Source organism: Xenopus laevis, chromosome 4L, assembly GCF_017654675.1.
Source record: "Xenopus laevis strain J_2021 chromosome 4L, Xenopus_laevis_v10.1, whole genome shotgun sequence".
Lineage (NCBI taxonomy): Eukaryota > Metazoa > Chordata > Amphibia > Anura > Pipidae > Xenopus > Xenopus laevis.
Window position 1 is genome coordinate 37,712,026 of NC_054377.1, and position 13,273 is coordinate 37,725,298.

The following is a 13,273-nucleotide window of genomic DNA, read 5'->3' on the forward strand; positions in this document are numbered from 1 at the left end:
AGAAGTTGATTCTTAGTTAAAACTTGTTTAAATTTCCTAGGTTTTCTGAAAACTATATTTGGCTGTGGTGGGAGGGAGTTATGTAATTCCACATCACCCTGTAGGATATTCCAATGTTTTTTAATAATACCCCCTATTTCTTTTGCTATGTAGTCGAAAAAACTATATCATTTTCTCCATGCAGTTTTTTTAACTTTCCCTTTAAAAGTTCTGCTCTTAAAATTTTTTGAACCACATTAACAGTATGATCTATAATTTCTTTATTATATCCCCGTTCTTTAAACCTATTGCTTATGAACTCTAGTTGTTCATTTGTATTGGCAGGCTCTGAGCAATTCCTTTTTATCCTACACATTTGGCCTAAGTGTATATTTTGGATCCACTGGGATGGTGGTTGCTTGATGCCATCACATGGCCAAACTAATATTGTTATTAAAAAATATACTATGTCAACATTTTAAAAATATTGGACCTGGACATGCCTGGACATCAACCTCAGCTATGATATACTAGTAAGCTTTTGCTGAACTACAAGTATCAGATACTTGACTAGCTGTTGGAGGATGTTGGGAGTTATAGATTAGTCTTAGCTGGGGTTAAATAGTTAACTGTCAGTGTACATTGGAAAGCATTTTTATTTGAGGATAAATAAAGCTATCAGGACACTGAGCAATGAATGATGAAACTGAGCTGAACAAATTGGGCTCAATCATTACATTTTAAACACTCCTCTGGAGAGAGATAAGCTTCCACATTGTATAATATTCAGCAGTTTTGTTGATGTGTGTAATTGTTTCTTTTTTTTTTACTGTCTGCATCACACTAGACTTTTAATCAGTGTGAACTCAAGTTTAATGAAGTAAGTTCACTTTCTCTAGTTCACAACAAGCTAAAATAATTGGTCTGAGACTCCCACACACGCAGTGTTTTGCTTCTGGCATTTTCCTGAAAACCACATGTAATTGCAATTGCCAATGTTATTAAGTGATCCTATCGGGTTACATGAGTTACACACATGAGCATTTACAGATCCATATAAACAAAAAGAGCTCATTGAAAAGTTAACCAATGGGTTTTAGACTGATCTACAAATTAAATAGGCTATGTTCTACTTGAAACATATTTTTTGATTTGTGTTTGATTTAATTAAATAAATATGGGTTGCCCTTTAAAGCAGGGCTCCATATACTGTGCTTTTTTGATCTGTTCCTGCAATAAGAGTCAGAGAGTCAACGCAGACATGAGATTTTAATTTAAAATATTGCTTTGCATATTAAGAACTTTCACAGACAAGTTTATATATATATATATATATATATATAAACAGAAATAAAACCGCACTCCAAGGTCTTGATATGATGAAAAAGGTGATAAAGTTTAATTCAACGTTTCGGCACGCTTAACTCGGGCCGTCTTCCTGAAGACGGCCCGAGTTAAGCGTGCCGAAACGTTGAATTAAACTTTATCACCTTTTTCATCATATCAAGACCTTGGAGTGCGGTTTTATTTCTGTTTATTATGCTATGCTATAACCAGCACCCAGGCGGTTGTATATATTGCGAGTGCTCCACTACAGACTGTATATATATATATATATATATATATATATATATATATATATATATAAAAGACAAGTATTTAGCAGCACTCACTGTATCTTCAGCTTAACAAGTGTGGTTGGTGCAGCGCCTTTAGGGAGACCTCCGTAGGCTTCCCATACAAATACAGAGTAGACAAGAAAAAAGCAGCACTCGTTGTATCAAAAAGTGAAAAAAGTGTATTTAAGTTAAAAGTTCATTACAAGACCTGTTAATGGCAGCACATATATATATATATATATATATATATATATATATATATATATATATATATATATATATATATATATATATATATATATATATGTATGTATCTATATATATATATATACATACATTATTAGACCAGCACCCTAATATATATATAAACAGATATTATGCATATTATACAAAACTCAATATAGGGGTTATTTATGATGTTCTGGGCAGTGTACAAAGTGCATAAAAAGATGCAATGTCCCTGTTTTTTTTTACTTTACACATAGAACACAGAGACGTGCAACTGCCATGATGAATATATAGCTGTCTGTAGTGATGAACAAATTATTTTCGCCAGCCATGGATTTACAGTAAAATTCTGCATTTCACCATCTGCAAATTTTTCACGAAACTGTAGCAAAAATTTGCAGCAGAAAACTTTGCTGCAACAAAAATGTCGCAGAGACAAAATGTCGCCACAAGAAGAAACGACCATCGACTTTAATGCATTTGTACAAAAAAGTCGGCAAGACAAAAAAAGTTGCCTTCAACTGACAAAACAACAGCTCTCTGTGTCTAAACTCCCTCACAGTGTGGGCTTATTGGTGGGAGTGTGGATATATAAATCAACTATAAAACTAGGCTGGTGCACACAGACATATATTCACGTAAATGTGACCTCATATTTACTGGGGTCACACACTCCCTGACAATAAAAATAGCATGACTCCTGACAAGCCTAACAGACTCAAAATGCATTTAAAAAACATTTTTTACATTCAATAAACAGGTACATAGTGTACATTTGTCATATGCGTGTATGGAAAGTAAGGTTCTACAGGGTGTGGAACATCAAATAATAACGCTAATAAGACATGCAAAGACTAACAAAATATCATCCCTCATACTTACCACAGATGCTGAAAAAACATTCGACAGGGTTTCATGGATATTTTTGGAAAAGACATTGGAAGGCTTTGGTCTGGGAACGAAAATTAGACAAAGAATAATGGCATTATATGAAAAACCATCTGCAAGAATCAGAGTAATATGATATGGTATACTATCCCCCACAGAACAAATATTCAATGGGGCACTCCAGGGTTGCCCTTTATCCCCTATCCTTTTTATCTTCGTAATGGAAACACTATTAACACAAGTTAGAATAAACCACGATAAAGTGAAGGGTAAAGAATACTAATGTGCCACCTTTGCGGATGACCTATTAATATTTATCACTAAACTAAATGCACTTATTGTTACTTTTTATTCCAATGACCCCTTGTTTGTTACTACTAACTAGCGAAATGTTGCTGACGCCCATTAAAGTCTATGGGCTCCAAAAAAATTTTGGACGCACGCCAACATACAAGTCTATGGGCGTCATTTCCCCGGCAAAACAAGGTGAAACAATTATACCTAGACAACTATTTACCATTTTTGAAAGCCTTACAAAGTACAATGAATAAATTGGAAAAGCTGCAGTTCTCATGGTTTTGGAGAATCCAGGCAATTAAAATGATTCTCTACCTCATTCTATCAATCCCCATACTAAAACCTTAATCCTTCTTTACATTATTAAAATCCATGATTACGGGGGAGGGGGGCACATGACCAAGATGGCTGGGTATTAAGTCAGCTCTGCACCAGCCACGCAGTTTTAAGCTTCCGGACGCTACAATCGGTCCAGTTGCGGTCAACTAACATAGGGACCAGGGGATACCTTTTCCTATACGCAAAACAGGAGAGTGAGTAGAGTGAGTAGACGGTGAACTAAAAACTCTTCTTCACCAGTTACAGACTTTCTCCTAAGGCTGTGGAGAACTGTGTCATCTACAGAAACTCCTCAGATGGCATTTCCAAGCAGCCTCTTTGGGAGCCAGACATCTGCCACTTCAGATCCGGGAGAAGCTCCACTGTACTCCTGGGAAAGTTTAAAATTCTATTGCTGCAGGAATTCGACGCAACGGCTTATAAAATTACCACTGGTCTCAATAAGCAAGTAGCTGAACTTGGCCAGTGTATTAATGACGTGGAAGCTAAAATAGTTGACATAATTACAGTAATAGACTCTCATGAAGAAGATATTATTTCTCTTCAAACTCCGCTTAAAGAGGCGCAGGATCGGATAGAAGATTCGGACAATAGATCACGCCGTAATATTCTGCAGATCCGTGGCTTACCGGAATCCATAGTAGACCCCCAGCAAGTGATTACTGTACTTCTTCAGGGGCTCCTTCCAGACCTACCTGGATCTCGATTAGAGGTGGATATTGTTCATCGTGCTCTAAGGCCTAGGAGACCTGATGACCCACCAAGAGATGTTATTTTACGCTTGCATTACCACCATACTTGGCTGCTGCCAGGAAAGCCAGCAAATTGGAATTCCAAATGTACCCATATCAAGTATTTATGGATCTTTCTCCCACAGCACTTCAGAAACGGAGAAAAATATCGCAAAGGTACTCCAGCAGCGTAAAATTGTCTACAGGTGGCTTTTTCCATTCCGACTAGTATTCACTTTCAACAGCAAACAATGATTACTTCTCTGAAGGAAGGTCTGGATACTCTGGTGAAACTAGGATTCCAAGATGCACCTTTACAAGATCTCCTGTCTTTAAGTGGATCCCAAAGGAAAAAAGTAAGCCCACTATGGGAGAAGGTGAAATCGCACTCACAAAGGTCTCGCTTAGCTACAACTTGAAGATATAACATTTAAGTTCCAACTCTATGTCTCTTTGGGATAGGCTCATCAGTTTATGGTTATCACCCTGCTATTTCATATGTCCCGAGTTATGCACTAACAAAGGTACCTGTGGGCTGGACTATGCCTACCCCCCTTTGGAAGTGAGTCTTCTAACGCCTTCTGTGGCTAACCCAGGAGGGCTTGCTAAGGAAGACTAATCATTTCCATGCAGCAAACAGGCAAATTTGTTTGCATTATTATTGTTTTTTGTTCAGTTGTATATTGTGTATCTTTTCGACAGAACCTTTTTACAGTTTAGAAGATGGTTTGGAACTAGTCAGCGGTATCTCAATTTTCATTTTTCTATATTTGAGGGTATACTACAAAATAGTTTGGTAATAGTAAAGATGGTTCGAGGTAATAAGCAACAGGGCATTATATAAACTAAAGTCAGGATTATGTTAAATGGTGCTTAAGGTATTGAGTTTAAATGCCAGGGCCTTAACTCCCCAATGAAACGATCTAAAGCTTTCTCATACTTCTCCTCCCTGAGGGCAGATATTGTTTGCTTGCAAGAGACACACTTTTCACACTCTTCCTATCCTAAAAACTTGCATAAGAGATACCCAAGGAAAATGTTTACACGGTGGCCTCACCAGTCCGACTCTGGGAAGTTCATAAACTGTGATTAGGGGGATTTTCATACAACAAGGCTCCCAGGTTAAGAAAGCAAGTGTAACTGCTATAAATGCTTTAACTCAAGAACTTGACTGTCTGATTTCGGTACAAAATGAGTCTCCTGGATCTGATAACTCCATCCAAATACATCAATTACATAAAGAACTTGACCTTCACTTAACCTCTTATGCAGAGAAAAAATTACGATGGGCAAGACATAACTTTTATTGTAATTTAGATAAACTGCTGAGAATGTTAGCCCGGAAACTAAATGAAAGATATAAAACTCCTACAGTACATAAAATTAGAACTTCCCAGGGAGTTTTAACAGGAAACCCTCATGTAATAGCTAACGAATTTGCCTGATTTTACCAGAATCTTTATACTAAGCCACCTGCGGCATCTAAGGGTAATCTGGCAAAGGTATTTTCTACCTTGAATCTCCCTAAATTAACTACTGACCAGGCTCAATTTATAACTCTTGAGGAAGTGTCCTCAGCCATAAAGATGCTAAATTCAGGCAAAACCCTAGGGCTAGATGGGTTATCCAATTTATACTATAAGAAATGTTCCACAGAATTGAGTCCCTATTTGACCACTATGTTAAATACCTTGAAGGGAGGGGGTAAATTCCAACTGCAAACTTTGAAAGCCAAAATTTCTGCTATCCCGAAACCAAATACTGATTTATCTGAATGCAAGAATTATCGTCCTATATCGGTATTGAAAACAGATGTTAAATTATTAGGGAAAATATTGGCACATAGGATTAATTCCTTTTTCTTACAAATAATTCATAGGGATCAGGTGGGATTTGTCCCTGGACGAGAAGCATCAGATGCAATCATAAGACGTATCCTCCTAATGCAACTTGCAAAAACTTTTTATACACTGCACAAGTAAGAAGCTCTTACTTGTACAGTATAAAAAGTTTTTGTTACTTTTCTTGATTTGTTTCTTTTTCCGATAATTGATTTCTGAGCCCAAGCTAGTTACATTATATGTACGGCTAATGGTAAGAATAATGGGCATGTCTTTTCCTTCCATATTAATAGAGTAATTTATCAGGATTTTCTGTGGTAGGCCCAGAAATGGGCAGTTCCTTGCGTACTATACTTTTTTTTAATACTTATTTGAAGAGACTATGTGGAATTGTTTCCAGAAGATATCACACTGTGGACTGAATTAAACAAGGACTTTGCTGTAATGGACTCACTAATTACCTCTAATGCTTGCACCTATTTATCATTGTTCCACATACCTTGATACGTGACCTCACTTCCTGTTTTACCCTTTAAAAGCTTGTTATCACTAACTATTTGTACACTTGATAAAGGGCACCTGCCTAAAACATGTTGTGTCTAATAAAGAACACTTAGCAGCAAGCTCTGCTTTGATTGCTTTCTCTCATCTGACAAATTGATTGTAATGTCATGTTATAATTGAATAATAAGGAAAGTCATGTAATGGAAACTATAAAACTTTATTGTAAGGTCATAATGTTTCAGACAATAACACAAATGTTTCTCATTCTATCTTACAACTATTTGTAAACAATAAAAATATTGTAGTATAAAATCCATGATTGCAAGGTTTATATGGAAAAGCAAAAACCCAAGAAAAAAGCACAAACTACTAACCCTTCCGAGGGATAAAGGAAGCGTAAGCTTTCCTGACATTTATTTATACAATATCTCAATACCTCTAGTGAGGATCCTTAGCTGGTCATCTGCAAAAGAAAAGAAGGATTGGTGTATATTAGCCCTATTGAAAAATCTATTATAACGAAGTTTCAACATGCCCTCTGTATTGCTATGATTGGTAGCTTAACCTACCCCACCCACACCTCACTGTATTAAAACAGGAAATCAATTGTCATGCAACACTTTTTATTACTTACACTTATCAGTGAAAAGAGTTAATATATACAGGGTTAATGAATTAATACGTTACCTAGATATTATATCATCACTCCAACCGGGGGACACGATTTTGGAGGCAGCAAACCATAACAACATCACACAGCTCGTCAGCAGTGGCAAAGTCCCTAGCTATTATGGGAAAATCTCAAACCTTATACTTCATTCGTGGGGTTGATCCCACAAGGCAATTACTGATTGGGCCTGATGTTGCACAACAACATCAGGCGAGTCTGACTTTTAGTAACCTACAGGAACTATTGAATTTGGCAGCAAATATCAGTCTCATAACTATGATTCACGCTTGCAACAACATGTTTATATGAATTGTTCTTTTGACTTTTAGTAACCTACAGGAGCCTTAATCATTATCTCTATTGCCTATGCTTCATTATATTGACCCCAGTCCTTTCTATTCTGGCTAATCAATTAGTCAGTCATAGACACACACATCACATTTGTATCACATTCGGCCCCTAATGATTAATGCGACCGTAGGTTACCATTTTAATATGTTGTGTTGTTGGTTTACAACACATGCCATAGAAGACATAACAATTCCAAATAGTTAGAATACACATACATATCATGATGATGAGCAAGGGATGAATCAAGACAGAGAACATGTGTTCAGCAGAAGGGCTATACCCAGTGAAAACATCATACCAATGGTGAGATGTAGCATCTGCAATAGTTGAACCTAACTTTACAATTTTTTGAGCTACTATGGTAGTATATAATTGGTGAGCTGCCAAACTGTTATTCAATCGTACAATAACATCACGTACTTCGTTCGAAGAATTCATAATTCGCTCTAAGCGATGTAAAGACAAATTCCAATTGGGTGGATCTAGTACGTGAGGGGTCCAAATATGGGTAATATTAATCATCTCATTTGGAGATAATAAAAATGTTTGATTTTGCCATGTAAATGCTGAAACATTGTGTATGCAACCAACAAAAGGGGTCTGCATTTTAGGTATTACAGATTGATTAGTGACTACACATATCACTTGTGGACTGATTTCTAACATCCATTCATAAGATAGTCCACAAACACTGATTAATAGAATTTTGTAATAAACATGGTTCATATACTGATGATTGTAATTTACAAACTTTCCCATTATATGTATCTTCACAATTTTCTAAATTGTGTGTTCTATTTTTGTTATCTATATATGCTCCTACAAATAGAGGCTGCCAAAAATATCCAGAGATAATTAAAGGCATTACTATATACTTACACATAATAGTCGGACGTGTTATATTAAACAATATCACAGTTCCTTTACATATGGTGTCATTGCAGACCATTTGATGTGGATATATTTGTATCCATTCTTGTGTTCTATTAAACACGGTTCTTCATACTTGTTCATTACCCGTCATTAATAAAGTTTTCATATTATCTTTTTGTTGTTGTTCATAAATAGTCTGCAATGTACATACTGTCCAGTTAACAAATTTTTTCATGTTAGTATCAAAATTCAAACTGAAATTATTAACTTCCAATTCCATATTATTGATATTTTTATCAATTTCAACTTGTTGTTGTAATGGGGCCCAAATAGTTGGCATCCATTTAGCTTGCCACACTACAGCATCATTAGTTAAGCCTCCTGCCTTGTGCATTCTATTAGCTAAAGTTTCTATGTCAAAACTATTTAACGTTCCTGCCAATGTACCATATCCCCCTAAAAGGGTATCATACCATGCTCTTTTACGTCTCGCATTATGACATGATCTCTTGGCAGGAAATACAATATTAACATGCAATAAAGATTGCCAAGGTACTCTTCTTCCAGCAATGTTAGTAGCATCTGCACATATTATCCATTTACTATTGGCAGTAAAAGTCCAATTATATTGTCCAGTTACGTTTTGTATACCCATTTTTCTTAACTGGTCCATATATTCTGTTCGATTAGAAGTATCATTTTTCCATCCCCAATTGCGAGTGGAATTATGGGTATTAGTCACTCGTATCCCCGGAGTCCATGCGCTTCCGTTTGATGCCAAACACCAGATCCCAAGGATTCCAAGGAAAGACCAATGGTTCTTTATCTGTAATTATAAACAAATATCAATCATTCTCGTAGATAACATTTTTCCTGTGGGACATATTCCCATCTTTCTTGTCCAGGCTTCATGATTAACAATGTTCTATCCTTTCCAACAGTTATAACTTCGGCGGGAGAGGGCGGTCCTTGTATATTTTGTACGCATATTTTAGCTCCTACATTTACAGTATTAGTGGACCCAAACCCTTTATCTCCTCGTACTGTTAATTCTGTTGGTGGCTCACCTTCCTTTATTTCTGATAAATAAATAGGTATCAGTAAAAGTTGAGCGGTTCTTTCTCCTTTGGACACAATTACTGAATCTGATCCTAAATTCATCATTAGTATCTTTATTTCTCCCTGATAATCTGAATCAATTACTCCTCCTACTACCGTGGTTCTTTTTAGTGCAAAACTAGATCTGGTTGTTATTTGGCCATAATGACCATCAGGAATTTTGCATTCCAGACCAGTAGGAATCATTTTTACTTGTCCAGGTGCAGTTATTATAGTATCAACAGAACATAAATCTAGTCCAGCCGATGCTGGTGTTCCTCTGTAAGGTGCTTGGGCATCCTTATGTAATTTCCAATAGATGATACTATCAATTTTTGCAGCTGATACTACTAAATTAGGATTTAACATTCTCATCAATGGAGTAGTGGAATCAGTTATAGGCCTATTATTGATAATTTCTTTAGGGTTGCTTTCAGAATACCATTCATTCTTTCGACTAACCCTGCTGCTTGGGGATAGTAGGGAATATGATATACCCATTCTATATTATTGTCAGTTGCATAATCCTTTACTTGTTTTCCAGTGAAATGAGAACCATTATGTTTCTTTTTCAATGATTTCTTTGTTGGATGTTGTAAATAGCCGCTTCAGCATCTGCTTGAGAATTAAACAAACGTTCCAATGAGTCAAGAGTAACATGAGCATCCACATGAAATACAGTTACAACAGTATTTTGCAAAAAGGTACACATGTCTTTTTGAACATTCCCCCCCTTCCTATGTATGGATAAATTGACGTATGGACGAAAATCATGTTTCACCCATATGGGGGCTTGGCTAACTCCCTATTCTGAGTCCTCCTCCCTTTTTTGCCCTTTCGGAAATGTACCATTTCCATTTTATTATACTCTGTTCCTGAGCATGTCCTATCCTATTTGATTTAGGATTAGACATTATCCACTGCATAATTGGTATTTGTGGTCTTAAAAGTACTTCATGTCCTAAGGTTAGTTGTTCAGTATCAACCAATGCCCAATTACATGCCAATAGCTGTTTTTCAAAAGGCGTATATTTTTCACCTACATCAGATAATTTTCTATTCCAGAATCCTAATGGAACTCTTTTCCTAGTGCTACTACATCACCTGATTTACAGGGAATCTTCTCTAGAGTATTTACAACATCTAGAGGGTTTATCTCTTCTACTTTCTCATCCCATTGTTCTGCTAACCCATGTGTACATAATTCTTGTGCCACTATACAATAAGGTGACTCGGTCCAGCCGGGTATATCTTGGGGTTCTTTTTCACAATTTTGGATTTCTCCCTTTTTCCAAACATTATTCTTCTCTTTTTCTGTTATTTGGCAAACTGCCAAAAAATTTGGCAAAACGCCAAAGTATTTTTGGCACAGTGCCAACAAATTTTATGCCTCTTGGCAAAGTTCCAAATACTTTGGCAAAATGCCAACAAAATTTATATTTATGCTGAGCCACCAACACAGAAGTCTTTTCAGCTATGTGCTGGTAGTGTTCCAATTTATCTCGCAAGATTTTGACATTACATTCCAAAGTTAAACACTTTCCTTCTGCTTTCAACGTTTTCCGTTGAAGCTGTTTTTTTTTCCTCGATTGCCTCACATAGCCGTGTGTGCACAATACGGTATGCTGAAGCCAACACCCAACTCCTACGAGCTAGGGTAACTACATCACCTGATTTACAGGGAAACTTCTCTAGAGTATTTACAACATCTAGAGAGTTTATCTCTTCTACTACATCACCTGATTTACAGGGAAACTTCTCTAATGTCCGTACTACATTCACTCGTTCTGCATTTTGTAAACTCTTTTCCCATGCCTCTGCAGATTCGTAGATAACTTTCTCCTTTTTCCGAAACATATCGGACAAAGATTAAGTTACCCTGCTCGCAGCGCCACTAAATGTATTGCTATGATTGGTAGCTTAACCTACCCCACCCACACCTCACTGTATTAAAACAGGAAATCAATTGTCATGCAACACTTTTTATTACTTACACTTATCAGTGAAAAGAGTTAATATATACAGGGTTAATGAATTAATACGTTACCTAGATATTATATCATCACTCCAACCGGGGGACACGATTTTGGAGGCAGCAAACCATAACAACATCACACAGCTCGTCAGCAGTGGCAAAGTCCCTAGCTATTATGGGAAAATCTCAAACCTTATACTTCATTCGTGGGGTTGATCCCACAAGGCAGTTACTGATTGGGCCTGATGTTGCACAACAACATCAGGCGAGTCTGACTTTTAGTAACCTACAGGAACTATTGAATTTGGCAGCAAATATCAGTCTCATAACTATGATTCACGCTTGCAACAACATGTTTATATGAATTGTTCTTTTGACTTTTAGTAACCTACAGGAGCCTTAATCATTATCTCTATTGCCTATGCTTCATTATATTGACCCCAGTCCTTTCTATTCTGGCTAATCAATTAGTCAGTCATAGACACACACATCACATTTGTATCACACCCTCTTATAAAAGCCACATCAAAGGTTTGTCAAGAAAATAAAGAAGCATTTAATTTATCCATCCACCCACTCCCTCTTCAACCTCTTATGTATAATCCATACTTTGTGCTCAGCATGGAAAGAGGATCCTTCACCAGGTGGAGTCAATATGCCAACAGGAATATTAGAATCAAAGATAACAAAATAATACCTCTTGCAGAAATTCCGAAATGTTGGGACCCCCACCCTAGAGACATTTTGGATTATAATCAACTCCACCTTCATTTAGGCCTTTAACAGCTTGGGAGCAGACTTTAACAGCTACTTCAATGTTAGATAAACCTCTTTCCAAACTATACAAGATGTTGATAAAGGTACCTTAACAAAATCTTCACTGTTGTTATGTGACCTGGGTAATAGCACCTACACCTTAATAAACCTGTATGCTCTGAATGAGAACCAAAATTCTTTTTTATCCAATACTCTTACAAAGATATTACAATACGGCAAGGAAGGTGCATTTTAGCAGTGGATTTTAATATAGTGGCAGATACGAAACTTGATATTTTGAAGGGTACAAAGAATCCCATTATTTAGCAATACAATACACACCCATGGTTTAATAGATGAATGGAGGGCTAAACATTCCATAGCCAGGGATTACACATATTTTTCCCCTACATACAAGACTCGCTACAGGATTGATGCCTTTTTGACAAAACCTCAAACCACATATCAAGTTGCCAAAGCCTGGATAGGAGTACAACCTTGGTCAGATCATACCCCTATAGGGATTGAAATCACAACACCAGAACTGAACAGAAACAAATTACTGTGGAGGCTTAACAATAATAACATACTCCTCCAAGAAGAACACAGAACACAATTAGAACAATCCATAGCGCAATATTTCATACATAACACAACAAGGGAAATGGAAAGCGCATAAAGCGGTCATCAGAGGAGAAATGATAGCCATAGCTAAAGGGCTCAAACATACAAGGGAGGAAACCCATATCCAGCTGGAGGGAAGGTTAAAATCTCTACAACAGCAAGTACATAGTCAACATGAGTAGTCATGGGCGAATTTATTCACCAGGCGCGAATTTGTGGCGAATTTGCGCTATTCGCTGCCAGCGAATAAATTCGCGAAAATTCTCGTCAAAAACTGACGCCGGTGGCAAAACCGGGCGCTGGCGTCAAAAAAACGTGCGCCGGCGTCAAAAACGAGACGCAAATTCGCCCATCACTAAACATGAGGCCAGTCTTACACAGGAAATAGATACCACTAGGAAAAAACTAAAAAAACTGAAAGTTTATTGCATCCAAAACAAGCCCAACATAGGATACAGCATACATCTATATGTAAGCCCAAGGCCCAGATGGGTATACAA

At 36.9% G+C, this 13,273-nt stretch overlaps 1 long non-coding RNA gene across 1 annotated transcript; it reads right to left on the minus strand.

The window, feature by feature from the left end:
• Positions 1 to 7,032: 7,032 nt before the first annotated feature.
• Positions 7,033 to 12,934, minus strand: LOC121402996. Its single transcript, XR_005966932.1, has 2 exons — positions 11,466 to 12,934; positions 7,033 to 9,146 (listed from the first exon to the last, which is right to left on the minus strand). It is a non-coding gene; the product is annotated as an uncharacterized LOC121402996 (long non-coding RNA).
• Positions 12,935 to 13,273: the final 339 nt, after the last annotated feature.